The following is an 18,498-nucleotide window of genomic DNA, read 5'->3' on the forward strand; positions in this document are numbered from 1 at the left end:
CAAAGATATTGCCTTGTTTGACCCCATTGTATGCTAGGGGTGGGTTTGTGATGGATTCATTCATTAGAATGACAGCTTGCTTGCCATCTTGTAACAGATGTACAATGAAGAACACTCTGAGAGAAGCAAAGTTTCAGAAGGCCTTTCTCACTTGACAGAATCAAAGAGTTTGTAAGGTCTAAAAAGTTTTGTACTTATGGTTGATGCTGCTGCCTGCACATTTTCTGGAATTGTTATGTAGGTAAGATTTTGTTTTCTGATGATCATGACCTACACTGAAATTTGGAAGCCGATTTTCAGCAGTGGGTGAAGGTGATTGTGGAAGACCCTTACAATGACCTTATCAATGCTGCCTCACAATAAGGAGACCAAAATTGGATAGTTTTCCTATTTTGGCAAAGAAGTAATCCCAAAAAAATGGTGTATTTCAGTCTAGAATATGGACCAAGGTTTTTCTTTGTGATCAGATTATAAGTTCTCTTTAGCCTCATCCAGGTTTGAGAGAAAGGCACTGGATTTAAATTAGAATGATCCAAACATCATGAGATACTTGCTTATGGGATGGGCATTCGTTGTGATGCAGAATTGTCTCATTTCTAATATGGAATCCCACTTTTAGAAAATGGATTTCCTCTTTTGGGAAGTGGGCCTAAGTCAACTGGAAACCAGGCTGTGCTTCATGGGCAAGAAAACATGTGGATACAATGAAACAATCTGCTGAAACACACTCAAAGCTTGTGTGGATATACTTTTACCTTGTGACTGCCCTTCACTCCTTTCCAAACTTCCCTAGCTCTTGGTCTCATCTCCTCCAGTTATGTTTTACCCTGACTCTACTCCTAGCCCTACTTTCACTACCACTCTGCTCTATCCTACCACTTGCAAACCTCACCCTCCCTCCCTCATTCTCTTTTCACTTTTTCCAAACAAAGAACATATGAAATAGTGAGGCATGTAGGCTGTTGCTTTCTTCAAATATGTCTACCTTCCCCTTTCAAAGTTACAGTTGATCTTTTTGTTCATATCTGACCTACGCATGCTCCTCTTCAAGCCAAAAAAGCATCCTTGACTATATTTAATAACAGAGTTTTGACAGCCCTTTGAATGATGTAGTAACCTCTGTGTAAGGAAATTTCTTTGATCTTAGTCCAAAGTATGTGATCCTTTATTCAAGCATGAGTATCTAAGCCACAGACTATCCAACCAAAGCAAGCAGCTTTTTCACCATTTACCTTTCCATCTCTTTTAGAAGTACATTGCTACAGAGGGACTCTAATAGCACAGATATGAATTGGTTAAGTAGCAGATGATGAGGTCTCATAGTAAATTATTGTTCTTTGGGCAGGAGGAAATTGAATAGTGGTGTTCTCCAGAGATCAGTATTGGGGGAGTGCTTTTTTTAAAAAATCCATGTTAATAACCCAGACCTGGGGATGACAGCATAATTTCTGAATCTGTGTATGATACAAAATCTAGTTGCATTGTTAAACTACAATGACGACGTAGGAGCAAGCTGAAAGGTCGCACGGAGTTGGTGTTTGAATAATAGGCAACTTATTAAAAGCTGGTGTTCACCAGGAGACCAGCCAAAACTGATCAGCCTGAGCATAAATTTAGAGCAGCTTTTACATTCTCATTTGGCGAGATTACCAGTAAAACTACATTTTGATAACAGAATGGTGGTCACAGGAAGACTTAATTAAGTAAAAGACTAGGTCCTGATTACAGAATAAAATGATGATCCTCAGGTCTAGTAGTAAATCCAATTTTCTATTACAATAATGGGTGCATGCTATAACACAATTAGTGAAGTTTCTGAAACTTGAATTTCATTGCAGTTGCAATCCATGTCTCTACTTTTGTCTGTGGTTCCCTGTTACTCCATTAGCACAACCCACGTCCCTATTTACTAATTATTAGCCCTCACAATTCTTTCCCCAATAACAGAGGACAGTGATAGATTGTAGCAAGATGTAAGCAGACTGGTGGAAAGAGTGGGCACACTATTAACACAGAGAAACAGAAGTTGATGCATTTGGTAGGAAGACCGAGGAGAGGCAATGTGGAATCCAGGATACTGTTCTAAACAGGGTGCAGAAACAGAAGGACCTGAGGGTACATCTGCACAATTTGGAAGGGAAGGCATGCTGAATCTTTGTAAAACACTGGTCTGGCCTCAACTGGTGAACTATGTTCAATCCTAGCCTCCACATAGTGTAAGTGGAAGGATATGAAGGTATTAAAGTGTGCCCAGAAAAGATTTATGAGCATGGTTCCTGGGAATAGGGACAACAGTTACAAGGGCAGAATACAGAGGCTGGAGGTGGAAGACAAACATTACTGGGAAGATTTGATAGAAGTATAGAATAATGAGGAATCTGGATAGAGTAGATGTGGTAAGCCATTCTCTTTGATGGAGAGATTGTGGACCAGAGGTCACAGACTTAAAAGGAAGAAAATTACGAGCGGTGTGCATTGTGTGGTTGGAATCTGAATTGATGTGATGGTGGCAAGTTTCAATGTGGCCTTTAAGAGGGAATTGGATCAATATAAAGTGAAGAAACATTTGCAACATCATGGAGAAAGACCAGCAGGTGGAACTGGAGTTCATCTGGTAGATGGCCTGCACAGATGTGATGAGCCGAATGTGCTATAACCATTTTATGATTCTGTTAAGCTATGTGCTTGTGGAGCTATTCTTTTCAATCTCATCAGAGGAATTAAAGCTGCTCCACCTCCAAGACAAGTATCCATCCGATGAGACAGACACCAAAGCTTACACACAGTGCCCAGGTGTAATTCCACGAAAGCTGCATATAGTTGTAGCATCTGAGATATAAACCCTTGTAACTGAACCCAGCATTCCATCTGTTCTTCCAAATTGTTTACTGTGCCTTCATTTTTGTCTTTGTATATTATGTCTAACAAGGGCAATAATATTTTAAACTTTGCTAATAAGCACATCCAAATCCTTGTTTAAATAAAAGTTTAATAGTTACTCCTTTCAAAAGTAAACCTGTCATTCTGTTGTGCTGAACAAAATAAATAACCTTGGATTTCTGACATATACTCCATCTGCCTCCTTTTTAGCTCATTCATCAACCTTTCCCATATCACTTTGCACCAATCCTTAAACTGCACTTTCACACCTAGCTGTGCTTCATCAAAAAATCGGAACACATGACACTTTCATAAAAGTCAATATTGATTGTAAATAACTTGGGCTCAAGTTGCAGATATTTGTGAAACTGTGTAAATAACGACAAACCAAAGCTAATAAGTAATTTATTTTTAGTCTTCTCTCCTGTCAACTCTTAATCTGTGCTAAATTATTAACTAATCCAGTAGCTTTCATTCTTATAACAATTTGTGTGATGCCATTTGCAATATTAGTACAGTACATCCATTTGTTTCGTCCTATCATCCCTACTTAATAGATACGTTTATTAAATTTGTGGAACTTACTTTTCCTTTACTAAAGCAATGTTGACAATATCAAAGGTTCAAAGGTTCATTTTATTGTCAAAGTACGTACGTAGAATACAATTCTGAGATTTGTCTTCTCCAGATAGCCAGAAATTACAGAAGAACCATGGAAGTCGTTGAGGCCCCTTCCCTATGAGAAAGAAAAAGAAACAAAACTGGCAAACCCCAAACCACCCTCCCCCCCATCTCTCCCTTACACAAAAACTAACAGATCCCCCACTCGGACACGGCAGCTAAAACATCAAACCCCTAAACCCCAGCCTCCTCCCACACAAAAAAAGTAACAATAACATTAAACACCCAAACTCTCCCTCACCCAAAAAAGTAACATGTCGCTCACCCACCAATTGACAACAAGAAAGAAAATGTAGAAAAACTGAAGGAGACCTATATAAAGTATAGTCAACATCAGTAATCATGTATGTCTTGCAATTTCAAAAACTCCTCCATCAACACCGAACTCAGTCCTTCCAAGGGGCCTTCATCCACCAAGCAGCAGCCTCCCATGGGGATCGACCTTTGGCCCAATGTGGCCTCCCGTGGTTCATACTATGATTTACTTAGTACCCTTAACAAAGAATTCCAGCGTTTTTCTGATAGCCAGTGTAGTGAAGTGGTTAGTGTAATACTGTTACAGTGCCAGCAATCAGTAATCATGGTTCAATTCCTGCCACTGTCTGTAAGAAGTCTACACATTCTTCCTGTGACTGCATAGGTTTCCTCCAGATGCTCTGGTATCCTCACGCATTTGAAAGACATACGGATTAGTGTTAGTAAGTTGTAAGCGTGCTAGGTTGATACTGAAAGCATGGCGACACTTTCGGGCTGTCCCCAACACATATTTGGACTGTGTTGGTCATTGATGCAAATGAAGCATTTGCATCGATATTTCAGTGTGCACGTGACAAATAAGGCGGATCTTTAACCTGTGGTTCCGTGCATTCCCTCTATCTCATATCTTAAATTGCATTATTACATTTAATACTTTTCATTCCACTGGGACTATTCATGAGTATGTAGAATTTTGAAACTTCTCTATTAGTACATTCATTATTTCTGGTGCCCATTTACAACCTAAAAGTGTAAACTTGTAGAGTTTATTGACAGTTAGAGTCATAGAGAATTACAGCACAGAAATAAGCCCTTCGGCCCATTTAGTCCACGCTGAAACTATTTAAACTGCCTACTCCCATCGGCTAACACCAGGACCATAGCCCTCCATATCCCTGCTATCCATGTACCTATCCAGACCTCTCTTCAATGTTGAAATCGAGCTTGCATGCACCACTTGTGCTGGCAGCTCATTTCACACTCTCATGGCCCTCTGAGTGAAGAAAATTCCCCTCATGTTCCCCTTAAACTTCTCACCTTTCACCCTTAACACATTACCTCAGGTTGTAGTCCCACCCAACCTCAGTGGAAAAAGCCTGTTTGCATTTACCCTATCTATACCCCTCATAATTTTGTATACCTCTATCAAATTTCCTCACAGTCTTCTATGTTTGAAAGAATGCAGTCCTAATCTATTCAATCTTTCCTTATAACTCAGGTTCTCCACATCCAGCAACACCCTTGCTACGTTTCTCTGCACTGCTTCAACATTGTTTACGTCTTTCCTGTAAGTAGGTGACCAGAACTGCACAAAATACTCCAAATTAGGCCCCACCAACATCTTATCCAACTTTAACATAACATCCTACCTTCTGTACTCAATATTCAGTATATTGATTTATGAAGGCCAATGTGCCAAAAGCTTTCTTTATGACCCTATCTACCTGTGACGCCTCTTTCAATAAATTGTGGATTCCCAGATCCCTTTGCTCTTCCACACTCCTCAGTTCACTGTGTAAGACCTACCTTGGTTGGTCCTTCCAAATTGCAAAACTTCACCGTCGACCTCACCCACAATCTTGGGGTCATCTGCAAATTTGCTGATCCAGTTAACCACATTATCATCCAGATAAGTGATGTAGATGACAACCAACAAAGGACCCAGCACCAATTCTTGCAGCACACCACTGGTTACAGGTCTCCAGACAGAGAAGCAACCCTCTGCTACCGCTCTCTGGCATCTCTCACAAAGCCAATGTCTAATCTAGTTTACTACCTCATCCTGAATGCTGAGTGACTGAACCTTTTTGACCAGTCTCCCATGCTGGACCTTGTCAAGTGCCCTCTTACAGTCCATGTAGACAACATCCACTGCCTTGCTTTCATCCACTTTCTTGTTAACTTCCTGAAACTCTATAAGTTTGGTTAGACATGACCTACCCTGCACAAAGCCACGCTGATTATGCTTAATCAGTCCATATCTATCCAAATGCTTATATATCTGGTCCCTGAGAATACCTTCCAATAACTTTCCCACAGCTGTTGTCAGACTCACTGGCCTATAATTTCCTGGTTTCTGTTTAGGGCTTTTTTTAAACAGTGGAACAACATTGGCTATCCTTCAACCCTCTGATACCTCTCCTGTTGCTAAAGATGTTTTAAATATCTCTACTAGGAGCCCGGCAATTTTGCTCTTGCATTCCGTAGGGTCCGAGGGAACACCTTGTCAGGCCCTTGGGATTTATCCTCCCTGATTTGCCTCAGGAGAGCAAACACCTTGTCCTCTATAATCTGTGCGGGGTCCATGAAGCTAATGCTGCTTTGCCTCACTACTATAGACTCTGTATCAGTCTCCTGAGTAAATACAAATGCAAAGGATGCATTTAAGATCTCCACCATCTGTTTTGGCTCCACCCATGGGTTATCTTCTGGTTTTCCAGGGGACCAATTTTGTCCCTTGTAATCTTTCTGCTCTTAACTTATCCGTAGAATCCCTTAGGATTCTCCTTCACCTTATCTGCTAGAGAAACATCATGCCTTCTTTTAGACTTCCTGGTTTCTTCTTAAGTGTACTCCACAAGCACCTCATTTGTTCCTACTTACCTATACCTGCCATGCACCTCCTTTTTTCTCTTAACCAGGGCCTCAATATCTCTGGAAATCCGAGGTTCTGTACATTTGTTATCTTTACCTTGTTTTCTGACAGGCAGATACAAGCTTTGTACTCTCAACATTTTGTTTTGACATCCTCCTACTTTCCAAGTACACCTTTGCCAGAAAGCTCCCTATCACAATCCACACTTGCCAGATCATTTCTGATGCCATCAAAATTGGCCTTTCTCCAATTTAGAATCTCAACCCTCAGATCAGACCTATCTTTTGGCATACTTACTTAGAAAATAATGGCATTGTGGTCACTGGATGCAAAGTGTTCCCCTACACAAACTTCTGTCACCTGCCCTGTCCCATTCCCTAATAGCAGATCTAGTATCACATGCCCTTTCGGAACTTCTATATAATGATGAAGAAAACTTTCCAGAATACATTTGATAAGCTCCATCCCAACTAGTCCTTCCATTAATTTCTCCAGTATTTTCAAAGTCAAAGTAAAGTGAAGCTGTATTTTCTAGTTAATTTCAGTCCCTTCCTCTCATTAGACCCTTAATTCCCCCTTTCTTTCCAATACACTTGTGTCATTTGCTATGGAGGCAGGTGCAAATAAATTTGTTCCACTGTAACTTGTTATTCTTAGCACAGTATAATTTCTCCTGCCATTGCCTCCTCTATCACATCATCACAGATATCAATAAGTTTCTCCTGATTTGTATTTTGTTTGTTTTAGTTTGTTATGTTATACTTAGGAAATAATTTGTATCGCATAGAAGCATCTGCAGTACACTTGTCCATTAAGACTTTTAAAAGACCAAAAGACGGATACAATAGGGTCTTTTAAGAGACTTTTGAATAGGTACATGGAGTTTAGAATTACCTAGAGGGCTATGGGTAACCCTAGGTAATTTCTAAAGTAAGTACATGTTCAGCACAGCATTGTGGGTCAAAGGGCCTGTATTATGCTGCAGGTTTTCTGTGTTCTATGTTTCTAAGACATAGGAGCAGAATCAGGCCATTCAGTCCATTGAATCAACACTGCAATTTGATCATGGCTGATTTTTTTTCCCTCTCAGCCCCGTTCCCCATTACCTTTGATACCTCTTTCTATCCAACACCACTTTAAATATATCCATCGACTTGACCTCCACAGATGTCTGTGCCAATGAATTTCAGATTCACCTACCTCTTGCTAGAGAAATTACGCCTCATCTTTGTTCTTAGGGAATGTCCTTCTACTCTGAGGCTGGGCCCTCTGGTTCTACACACTCCCACTGTTGAAAACATTCTCTCTTTGTCCACTCACAACACGCTGGAGGAACTCAGCAGGTCGGGCAGCATCCGTGGAAAAGATCGGTCGACGTTTTGGGCCGGAACCCTTCATCAGGACTGAACAGGGAAGGGGCAGAGGCCTTATAAAGAAGGTGGGGGGAGGGTGGGAAGGAGAAGACTGGTAGGTTCCAGGTGAAACACCAGTAAGGGGAAAGATAAAGGGGTGGGGGAGGGGAGGCAGGGAGGTGATAGGAAGGAAAGGTGAAGAAAGAATAGGGGAAAACACAATGGGTAGTAGAAGGAGGCGGAACCATGAGGGAGGTGATCGGCAGCTGGGGGGGGGGTGCAGAGTGACATAGGGATAGGAGAAGGGAGGGGGGAGGGAATTACCGGAAGTTGGAGAAATCTATGTTCATACCAAGAGGCTGGAGACTACCTAGACGGTATATGAGGTGTTGCTCCTCCAACCTGAGTTTAGCCCATCTAACACATTTTAGCCTATTCTCCTAATCTGTTCAAATTCTTCCGCAGATTCCCTGCTTCCTCAACAATATCCTATCCCCACCTATCTTTGTATCATCTGCAAACTTGACCATAAAGCCATCAATTCCATCATCCAAGTCATCAATAAATAACATGAAGAGTAGTGAACCCAACACTGAACCCTGTGGAACAATATTAGTCACTGGCAACCAACCAGAAAAGGCCTTCCTTTATTCCCAGTGGTTGTTTTCTGCCAGTCAGGCAATTTTCCAACCATGCTAGTATCTTTCCTGTAATACCATGGGCTCCTATCTTGTTTAGCAGTCTAACATGTGGCACCTTGCCAAAGTCCTTCTGAAAATCCAAGTAAACAATATCCACTGACTCTTCTTTGCTATTTCCTTAAAGAATTCCAACAGATTTTTCAGGCAGGATTTCCCCATATAATGAAGCCAGCCATCAGATCACTGTTCATAAGGCTCTCTTCCAGAGAAGAAGGCTCCTACTTCTTAGCTTTCATTTTGCTATCATTTCATTATTCTGTTTGGCTCTTCCGCAGTGTGTATTTCTACAAAATGGAGATCAAACTGTTTATAGTTGATCTAGCTAAGGTTTTGTAGCAGCTTCGCAGCCTACCTCGACTTTTTTCATTTTGCCCTTCTAAAAATGAACTAGTGTTTTATGCTCTTAATAACTAATGCTAATTTTGTTGATTTGTAAAACCATATCCATGGACCTCTTTGTGTTGCCAAATCATTTATTTATTTTCTGAGGATGTTTAGAATGTTGTTAATCTTATGCACCATCTAGCCTTTAAAGTTCATTTGCCAATTCTACTAATTTCAGTTATATATTCACATATTGGAATTGAGAATGGATTGAAAAGTCAGAAATATTTAATATTTTCATTAGCCATGACGTAGAAAAAAAAGCTGCTAACAATAAATGGAGTATATATGCTTCATTGTGCATGAATTTGGTCATACTCTATGTCAATATTTATTAAGTTCCTTCTGCACCTCATTTAGCACATTGGGTGGCAACTTTGTTGCTTCTTTAGTGTTCATCTATTTTACAAGGCCGAGTTGCTAGCTCGACACTTACCCAGCATGAGTGAAGTCATGCAAGGAACTGGCTGAATTCGAACCCGGGACCTCACGCCCCGAAGTCTGGTGCAAGTGGCACTACACCACTGGTACAGACCAATGCTTAGAAGAGAAGAGATGTGAAAGAGGTCGGCAGTAGTGATAGAAGTTCCATAGTTAGAGGAACAGCGATGAGATTCTGTAAACATGAAAGAGACACCTGCATGGTATGTTGCCTCCCAGGTGCCAGGATCAGGGATGTCTTAGACTGGGACCATGGCATTCTTAAAGGGGAGGGTGAGCAGCCAGAAGTCTTGGTACACATTAGCACCAATAATGTAGGTAGGAAAGGCAAGGAAGTCCTGAAGAGAGATTTTAGGGAGCTTGGTTTCTGGCTGAAAAGCAGGACCACCAGGGTAAAACTTTCTGGATTGCTCCCTGTACCACGTGCCAATGAGTACAAGAATAGGAGCATTTGTCAGATAAATGTGTGGCTGAAGAACTAGTGCAGGGGCAGTGCTTCAGATCTATAGATCATTGGGATCTCTTCTGTGGAAGATACGACCTGTACAAAAGGATGGGTTACACCTGAGCCCGAGGAGGACCAATATCTTTGCGAGTATGTTTGCTAGAGCTGCTGGACAAGGTTTAAACTATTTTGGAAGGGCTGAGGATGGGGCAGTTGGTTTACAAACAGAGACCGTGTTTAGTGAGACTGCTAGCAAGGACAAGATGATGATAGGGCAAAATTGCAGTCAATGGGATGAGTTGCAATGTAAAAGGAGGGCAAAATTGAAAAGGGTGATGGATACAAGGCTGAAGATGTTTGAATGCATGCAGCATACAGAATAAAGTAGATGAACTTGTAGCACAGGTAGAGATTGGCAGGTATGAAGTTGTGGGCATCACTGAGTCATGGCAGAAAGAAATCTATAAATTGGAACTTAACATCCAAGGTACACATTGTATCGAAAGGACTGGCAGGTAGGCAGAGAGGGTGGGGTAGCTTGTTTGGTAAATCAAATCCTCAGAAAGAGGTAACATAGTATTGGAAGGTGTAGAATCACTGTGGGTCGAGCTAAGAAACTGCAAAGGTAAAAAGACCCTTATGGGAGTTATATCCGGGCCTCCAAACTGCAACATAGATGTGGGCTACAAATTACAAAAGGAGTTGGAAAAGGGCAATGTTACAATAGTCATGGGGAATTTCAACAGGCAAGTAGATTGGGAAAATCAGGTTGGAGTTGGATTCCAAGAGGGGGAATTTGTAGAATGAAAAAAGATGGCTTTTTAGAGTAGCTCATTGTTCAGCCCACTAGGGGATGAGCTATTCTGGATTTGTTGTTGTGCAGTAAACTAAAATTGATCAGAGAGCTTCAGGTAAAGGAACCCTTAGCTGCCAGTGATATAATATGATAGAATTCACCATGCAATTTGAAAGAAAGAAGCTGAAGTCAGATGTATCGGTATTAAAGTGGAATAAAGGGTATTAAAGAGGTATGACAGAGAAACTGGCCAAATTCGATTGGAAGAGGACACTGCTAGGCATAACGGCAGAGGAATTGCTGGGAACAATTCAGAAGGCAGAGGATAGATACATCCCAAAGAAGAAGAAATATTCTAAAGGCAGGCTGATGCAACTTTCGCTGACAAGGGAAGTCAAAGCCAACGTAAAAGCCAAACAAAGGGTATATAATAGAGCAATAATTAGTAGGAGGTTAGATGATTGGGAAGCTTTTAAAAACTAACTGAAGGCATCTAAAAAAGTCATTAAGAAGATAAAGGTAGAAAATGAAGGTAAGCTAGCCAATTATATTAAAGAGGATACAAAAGTTTCGTCAGATATAAAAAAAGTAAATTAGAGGCAAGAGTTGATATCGGACTGCTGGAAAATGATGCTGAAGAGGTAGTAATGGGGTCAGGGAAATAGTGGACGAACTGAATAAGTATTTTACATCAGTCTTTACTGTGGAAGACACGAGCAGTACGCTGGAAGTTCAAGTGTGTCAGGACAGAAGTGAGCAAAGTTGCCATTACTAGAGAGAATGCGCTTGGGAAACTGAAAGGTCTGAAAGTAAGCAAATCACTTGATCCGGGTAGTCTACACCTCAGGGTTCTGAAAGAGGTGGCTGAAGAGATTGCCTTTCAAGAATCAATAGACTCTGACATGGTTCTGGAAGATTAGAAAATTGTAAATGTCACTCCACTCTTCAAGAAGGGAGAGTGACAGAAGAAGTGAAATTATAGGCCAGTTAGTCTGACCTCAATGGTTGGGAAGATGTTGGAGTTGATTGTTAAGGATGTTGTTTTGGGGTACTTGGAGGCACATGATAAAATAGACTGATGACAGTATTGTTTCCTTAAGGATAAATCTTGCCCTACGACAAATCTTTTGGAATTCTTTGGAGAACTAACAAGCAGGATAGACAAAGGAGAATTGGTGGATACTTGGATTTTCAGAAGGTCTTTGACAAGGTGCCACACATGAGGCTGCTAAACAAGTTAAGAGCCCATGGTATTACAGGAAAGATACTAGCATGGGTGGAGCATTGGCTGATTGGCAGAAGGCAAAAGGAAGAAAGGAGAGCCTTTTCTGATTGACTGCTGATGACTAGTGGCATTCCTCTCGAGTCTGCGTTGGGACCGCTTTTTTTTACATTATGTGTCAATGATTTGGATGACAGAATTGATAGCTTTGTGGCCAAGTTTGCACATGATATGAAGATAGGTGGAGAGGTTGTGTTGAGGGAGCATGGAGGCTACAGGAGAACTTAGACAGATTAGGTGAATGGACAAAAGAAATGGCAGATGGAATACAGTGTCTGGAAGTGTATGGATATGCAACTTGGTGGAAGAAATAAAGGCATAGACTATTTTCAAAATGGGGAGAAAATTCAAAAATCCAAGGTGCAAAGAGACTTGGGAGTCCTCGTGCAGGATTTCCCTAAAGGTTAATTTGTAGGTTGAATCGGCGGTGAGGAAGGCAAATGCAATGTTGGCATTACTTTTGAGGAGACTTGAATATAAAAGCAATGATGTAATGTTAAGGCTTTATAAGGCACTGGTAAGGCCTCACTTGAAGTATTGTGTGCAGTTTTGAGCCCCTTATCTACAAAAGGATGTGCTGACGTTGGAGAGGATCCAGAGGAGGTTCATGAGAATGACTCTGGGAATGAATAGGTTAACATGTAGGGATCAATTAATGGCTCTGGGCCTGTGCTCCCTGGAATTCAGAAGATCGAAGGGGAATTTCATCAAATGTTGAAAAGCCTTGATAAAATGGATATGGTAAGGGAGTCTAGAACCAGAGGGTACATCCTCAGAATAGAGGGGTGTCCACTTAGAATAGAAAAAAGGAGGAATTTCTTTAGCCAGAGAGTGATGGATACGTAGAATACATTGCCACATGCAGTTATGAAGGCCATGAGTATATGAATATATTTAAGGCAGAGGTTGGTAGATTCTTGATTAGTCAGGGCATGAAGGGTTGCAGGGCAAAGGCAGGAGATTGGGGCTGAGGGGGAATTGGATCAGCCATGATGAAATTTTGGAACAGACTTGATTGTCAAAATGGCCTAATTCTGCTTCTATATCTTATAGTCTTATGGTCTTACAATAATAAAAAAAACCTTTAAATTAAAGCTCAGACTTGTGAACGGTTTTCCAGACACTGTCTCACCAAGGCCCGATATAATTGCATTAAGATCTGTCTAGTCTTGTACTCAAATCCCCTTGCAATAAAATGTGAATTTAATACTTCCCTTCCTAATTATACTTGCATGTTATTCTTCAGTGATTTGTGCACAAGCACACACTAGTTCTTCTGAACACTTTTTGATCCATCACCATGAAGGAAATAGTTGACCAAAATTAAGATTTTCACATATTTCCAGTTTATACTCCATCAGCCATATCATCAGTTCACTAAACCTATATTCCCTTGAATCTTTCTGCATTCTTCTCACAGCTCTCACTCCCATCCACTAGATGTCAATTCTGGATAGCTGAATATACAGCATTTGGTGTTCGCAATGTGGTCTTCTCTGCATTGGAAAAGACGAGGGCATTTGGCTGAGCACCTGAGTTCAATTGACGGGGCAACCCTGAGCTTCCCATTGCCAGGCACTTTAATTCTCTATCCCATTCCTAATGTGACCTCCTGTATTGTTACAATGAGGCCCAATGCAAGCTTGAGGGACTGCACCTCATCTTCAATCTTTCTGGACTCAATATTGAATTCTACAATTTAAGGTAACTCAATTTCTCTATCTGCATTCATCACCTATATGTGATTTTAGCTCAGATTGTTTTATTTTTCTTTTTTTCCTTTTTCTCCTTTGTTTTCTCCTTAGGAGCGGAGGGCGTACCTTTGGATTGTGCCAAGCTTTTTTTCTAGTCTGCTTTATGAATAAATTTAAAAGTTGCTGTAAATGCATACACAGATTTCATTCAGCTAAGCTAAAGGAAATAAATAATGTTTATCTAACCCCTACCGCCTAATTGTAGTATAATAAAGGATCTGAATAATTAGAGTTTGTACCAGGCAGATTGCAGGTGGAATTATGATATTTTATGAAAGGAAGCATTTATCAGTTTGTACTTATCATCTGTCTATTCTGCAGCTGTTACCCTAACAGTCGCTCATTTTTTTGGATCACAGAGTGTTTCAAGGTTGATTGCTTGGCATGAGTAGCCAGAAGGGAAGTTTGACTGATGGAATGTGCAAGCATAAAGGCTAAAGGAATGTTGTGGGTGGTTAAACCTAACTAGGTGTGTCTGCAGTACATATGCTTGCCTCTATGTGCCACATTACTTCTAAGTGCAATCAGTCTCTTTGTTGTGAAAGATCTTGCATGGATATTGCTCATGCTTGCCTGCTGGGGGGTGATTTTTGTGTTCTTCAGACCATCTGCCACTTCAGTAAATGCAGGACCTAACAGGCCAAAAGCAGAAGTCTGCGGCCAGTTAATGCTTAAAATAGCAATTAGATGCTCAGCGTAACGGATCAAAAAAAATCATTAGATCGTTAAATATAAGTGAATGTTTTGGAGAGAATACTTTGAACAGTGCCCTGTGCTCTTGGAAAGCAGACACAGAAAATTTATAAAAATCAGTGTCAATAAAGTTCTGTTCTCTAGTTGTCTTTGGAGTAGTTAAGGTGTACAGTACTGCAGCTGCTTTGGACTCTTTTCTGAATTAATTTGCAGTGCCTTTGGTAGTTATTCATTGAGCTTCTGAGAAAATTCTTTCAAAAAACTGAACAAATTTACACAATAGTGTGCAAACTTGATGAGCAAGTATGTACGTGTACCAATTAAAATGCTTTCTACACGATGGCAAACAACAAGATAATAGAGGCATTTCTATGTCACTGCAGCACCTGCTAATCATCTGGTTTGGAACTTGTATGGTACAATAGAGAAAACACATGTTCCATGTTTTTACATCTGCAGATGGTGTTCGGCCAAAGAAACACCATTTTCCATAAAATTATACTAATCAGGCACTATATGCGAGTGCCGACTAAATCAGCGAGAACATAGGCAAACTCCGAAGGAAAGGAGCGGGAAATTTCTAGGCGCAGTAACTTGGGGAGAGTTTTCTAATGTGTGAATGAAACAGACGGATGGTGCACAATTACAGAAAATGTGAAGTGGAAGGATTAGAATGGATGAGCAGAAGAGGAGGATAAAGATGTGTTTAGGTACACCATGGTTCAACAGTTGAGCAATGGTTAAATAAACAGGACTAAGGACCTAAGTGATTAAAGAACGGAGTGGGTATTATAGTCAGAGTGGTGGCAGTAGATAAGAAAAATAAAATGGGAAAATGCTTCCAGGGAAAGAGCAAATAATAAACTCAGAAAAGTGGCTGCGGGCTACAGAGACAAACTGAATGAGGTGTGCAAAATTGTGACAGAGGAAGTTGTGCCAAGTCCAAGTGGTCACTGCAGTCCAGGACCCATGATGGTTGAAGGAATGCGTGACTAATGATGCTAAAGAATCGATGTTGCTAAATAGTATCCAAGTGTGAACATAATTATATTCAAGCTAGGTGTTGGTTAAGCCAAGTCTTAAGGACAGAAGGAAGTAGGAAATCCTTAGAGAAGTTTGGGGCTAATTGGAGAATGAAGGTTTAAAGTTATACCAGGTTGATGGGATATTGCAACTGGCCAATTCATCTGAACTAGTTGAAGCCTTGATCTGGAGTCCCTGGTTGTCTGCTTGGAGTAGGTTCTTTCTGGAGTAACTTCAACTTGTGCTTGAAGAACCCCATGGAGTAGTGATTTTGTAGGGGCTTGATTCAGGACATGGTGTTGGCTAATTTGGGAGAAATCCTGATTGACATTTGTTTTTGCCAAGTTTTTCTTTAACTTGAAACATCTTAAGTTGCTAGTCACCCAGGGTTCATGGATTTTCTCTAATCCAAGACCACTATCCACCAACTGCTTGCCACAGAAGTTCCAGATAAGACAAAAATGTAAGAGGAGCAGTTACCCTCTAATAAATTAGACCATAAGACATAGGAGCAGAATTAGGCCATTTGGCCCATTGAGTCTGCTCCGCCATTTTATCATGGCTGATCCTTTTTTCCTCCTCCTCAACCTCATTTCCTGGCCTTTTCCACATAACCTTTGATGCCATGTCCAATCAAAAACCTAACAATCTTTGCCTTAAATACACCCAATGACCTGGCCTCCACAGCTGCATATGGCAACAAATTCCACAAATTCACCACCCTCTGGCTAAAGAAATTTCTCCGCATCTCTGTTTTGAATGGACGCTCCTCTATCCTGAGGCTGTGCCCTCTTGTCCTAGACTCTCTCACCAATGGAAATATCCTTTCCACATCTACTCTGTCTAGTACTTTCAACATTTGGAAGTTTCAATGAGATCCCTCATCCTTCTAAATTCCAGCAAGTACAGACCCAGAATCGTCAAACGTTCCTTGTATGATAACCCTTTCATTCCTGGAATCGTCCTTGTGAACCTCCTCTGGACCCTTTCCAATGCCAGCACATCTCTTCTAAGATGAGGAGCCCAAAACTGTACACAATACTCAAGGTGGGGCCTCACCAGTGCCTTATAAAGCCTCAACATCACATCCCTGCTCTTGTATTCTAGACCTTTTGAAATTAACGCTAACATTGCATTTGCCTTCCTCACCACTGACTCAACCTGCAAGTTAACCTTTAGGGTGTTCTGCACAAGGACTCCCAAGTCCCTTTGCATCTCAGATTTTTGGATTTTCTCCCCGTTCATATTTATTTCTACTACCAAAGTGCATCACCAAGTTCATGCATTTTCCAACATTTGCCTATTCTCCTAACCCGTCTAAGTCCTTCTGCATCATACCTGTTTTCTCAACACTACCTGCCCCTCCACCTATCTTCATATTTTCTGCAAACTTGACAACAAAGCCATCTATTTCATCATCTAAATTAATATGCTGTATTATTTATATACAGCATAAAAAGGTGTGGTCCCAACACCAACCCTTGCGGAACACCACTCATCACTGGCAGCAAACAAGACAAAGATCCTTTTATTCCCACTTGCTGCCTTCTTCCAATCCGTCAATGCTCTAACCATCTTAGTAACTTTCCTGTAATACTTGGTAAGCAGCCTCATGAGTGACACCTTATCAAAGGCCCTCTGAAAGTCCAAATATACAACATCTACTACATCCCCTTTATCTATCCTACTTGGAATCGCTTCAAAGAATTCAACAGGTTTGTCAAACAGGATTTTTCCTTAAGGAAACCATGCTGACTTTGTCCTATCTTGTCCTGTGTCACCAAGTACTCCATCACCTCGTTCTTAACAATTGACTCTAACATCTTCCCAGCCACTGAGGTCAGGCTAACTAGTCTTTAATTTCCTTTCTGCTGCCTTCCTCTTTTCTAAAGAGTAGGGTGATATTTGCAATTTTCCAGTCCTCTAGCACCATGCCAGAGTCCAAAGATTTTTGAAAGATCATTTCTAATGCCACCACAATCTCTAATGCTGCCTCTTTCAGAACCTTTTGAAATTCCTTCAAAGCACAGTGTAGTTTAGGATATGAATGTGAAAGGATTTTTTTCACTGCTACGTGGAAGCAGACAACAGTTGGGCTGTATCTAAGGTGGTCAAAAGTACACAGAAGCAGTAGACTAATAAAGCACAGCGGCAGTGATTATCTTATCACAACCTACAGCCCAATAGGTAATTATGCATTTATTATTTTGCAGACGGTTTTCAAATGAGGGAAAGGCAGGTGCTGCCTTTCCTGCCAGACCAGCTACCTAGAATTTAGAGAAGTTAAAAAGGATTGTCTTGTATAAATCCTTTGCTTATTATTATACAGAAAGGCAGTTATTGAAGGATTTAGGTCATTAATTTGACTGATTAATGATCTTTCAGTTCTGTTTTTCCAGCAGTGGTTTTGTTCCCTGATGAATGTTATCTAGTATATCACATCATGTCTGCAGCGTGAAGTATCCCACAGTTTCCACTGACTTTAGACAGCAGTAGCTCAGAACAGCTGAAGCAATATTTTAATTGCTTTTTGTATGCTTATGTCAAATCAAAAGTACCTTTGTAGTAATCATCCAGGTTTCATATTTTAATTGATTATCTGATTGGTTGTCTTATATAAACATCAAAAATATATATGTACTGATGCTTTCGATTTAGATTGTGGAAGGTGAGGGCAGTTTGTACTTCACAAGATATTGCAGAATTTCTGTTTATATATCACAATATACTCAGTGGCCACTTTATTAGATACCTCTGGCACCTTTCTGCATGTATGTCCTTGATGGCAGTTAGGCTAGCGCCAGTAATGAGTTGGGCAGTTTTTAACTACCCATTGTAAAGCCTTCCTGTCCATCACAGTGCATTTTCCATACCCTGCAGTGACGTAGCTTGTTATAGGATGTTCTCTACTGCATATCTGTAGAATAACAAGTATAGATGTGCATAGTCCAGCTCTCTTCAGCCTCCTCAGAAAGTAAAGGCATAAGTGAGCTTTCCTGATTGTGTGGATAGTTTTCCGATTGTAATTAGTGATTAGTTCTATAATGTAGAAAAACAAAAGGAACAGCAGAAGGAGGAAAAGAATAAAAGAGATTTTCATACTATTGAGTAAAATTGGGGATTAAATGACAAAAACGATTATGGTGGAGGCAATTAAAGATCTATCTTATAATCATTCTAGATGGGAGTATCAGAATAGGTTGACCTCAGGGGTT

The 18,498-nt window shown here is 40.6% G+C and overlaps 1 protein-coding gene across 5 annotated transcripts in view; it reads left to right on the plus strand.

Moving 5' to 3' along the window:
• ralgapa2 (Ral GTPase activating protein catalytic subunit alpha 2) overlaps window positions 1–18,498 on the plus strand; it is a 560,288-nt gene that overhangs the window by 504,570 nt on the left and 37,220 nt on the right. The window contains exons 41-42 of one of the 5 annotated variants that reach the window (XR_011886861.1): window positions 13,234–13,517; window positions 13,619–13,647. The exons of the other annotated variants lie outside the window; for them this stretch is intronic. The gene's annotated coding sequence lies outside the window, so the exon portion shown is untranslated. Of the gene's footprint in view, window positions 1–13,233; window positions 13,518–13,618; window positions 13,648–18,498 lie in introns of those variants that run through there. 5 annotated transcript variants of the gene reach the window in all.

This window comes from Mobula birostris, chromosome 8 (genome assembly GCF_030028105.1).
Source record: "Mobula birostris isolate sMobBir1 chromosome 8, sMobBir1.hap1, whole genome shotgun sequence".
Classification (NCBI taxonomy): domain Eukaryota; kingdom Metazoa; phylum Chordata; class Chondrichthyes; order Myliobatiformes; family Myliobatidae; genus Mobula; species Mobula birostris.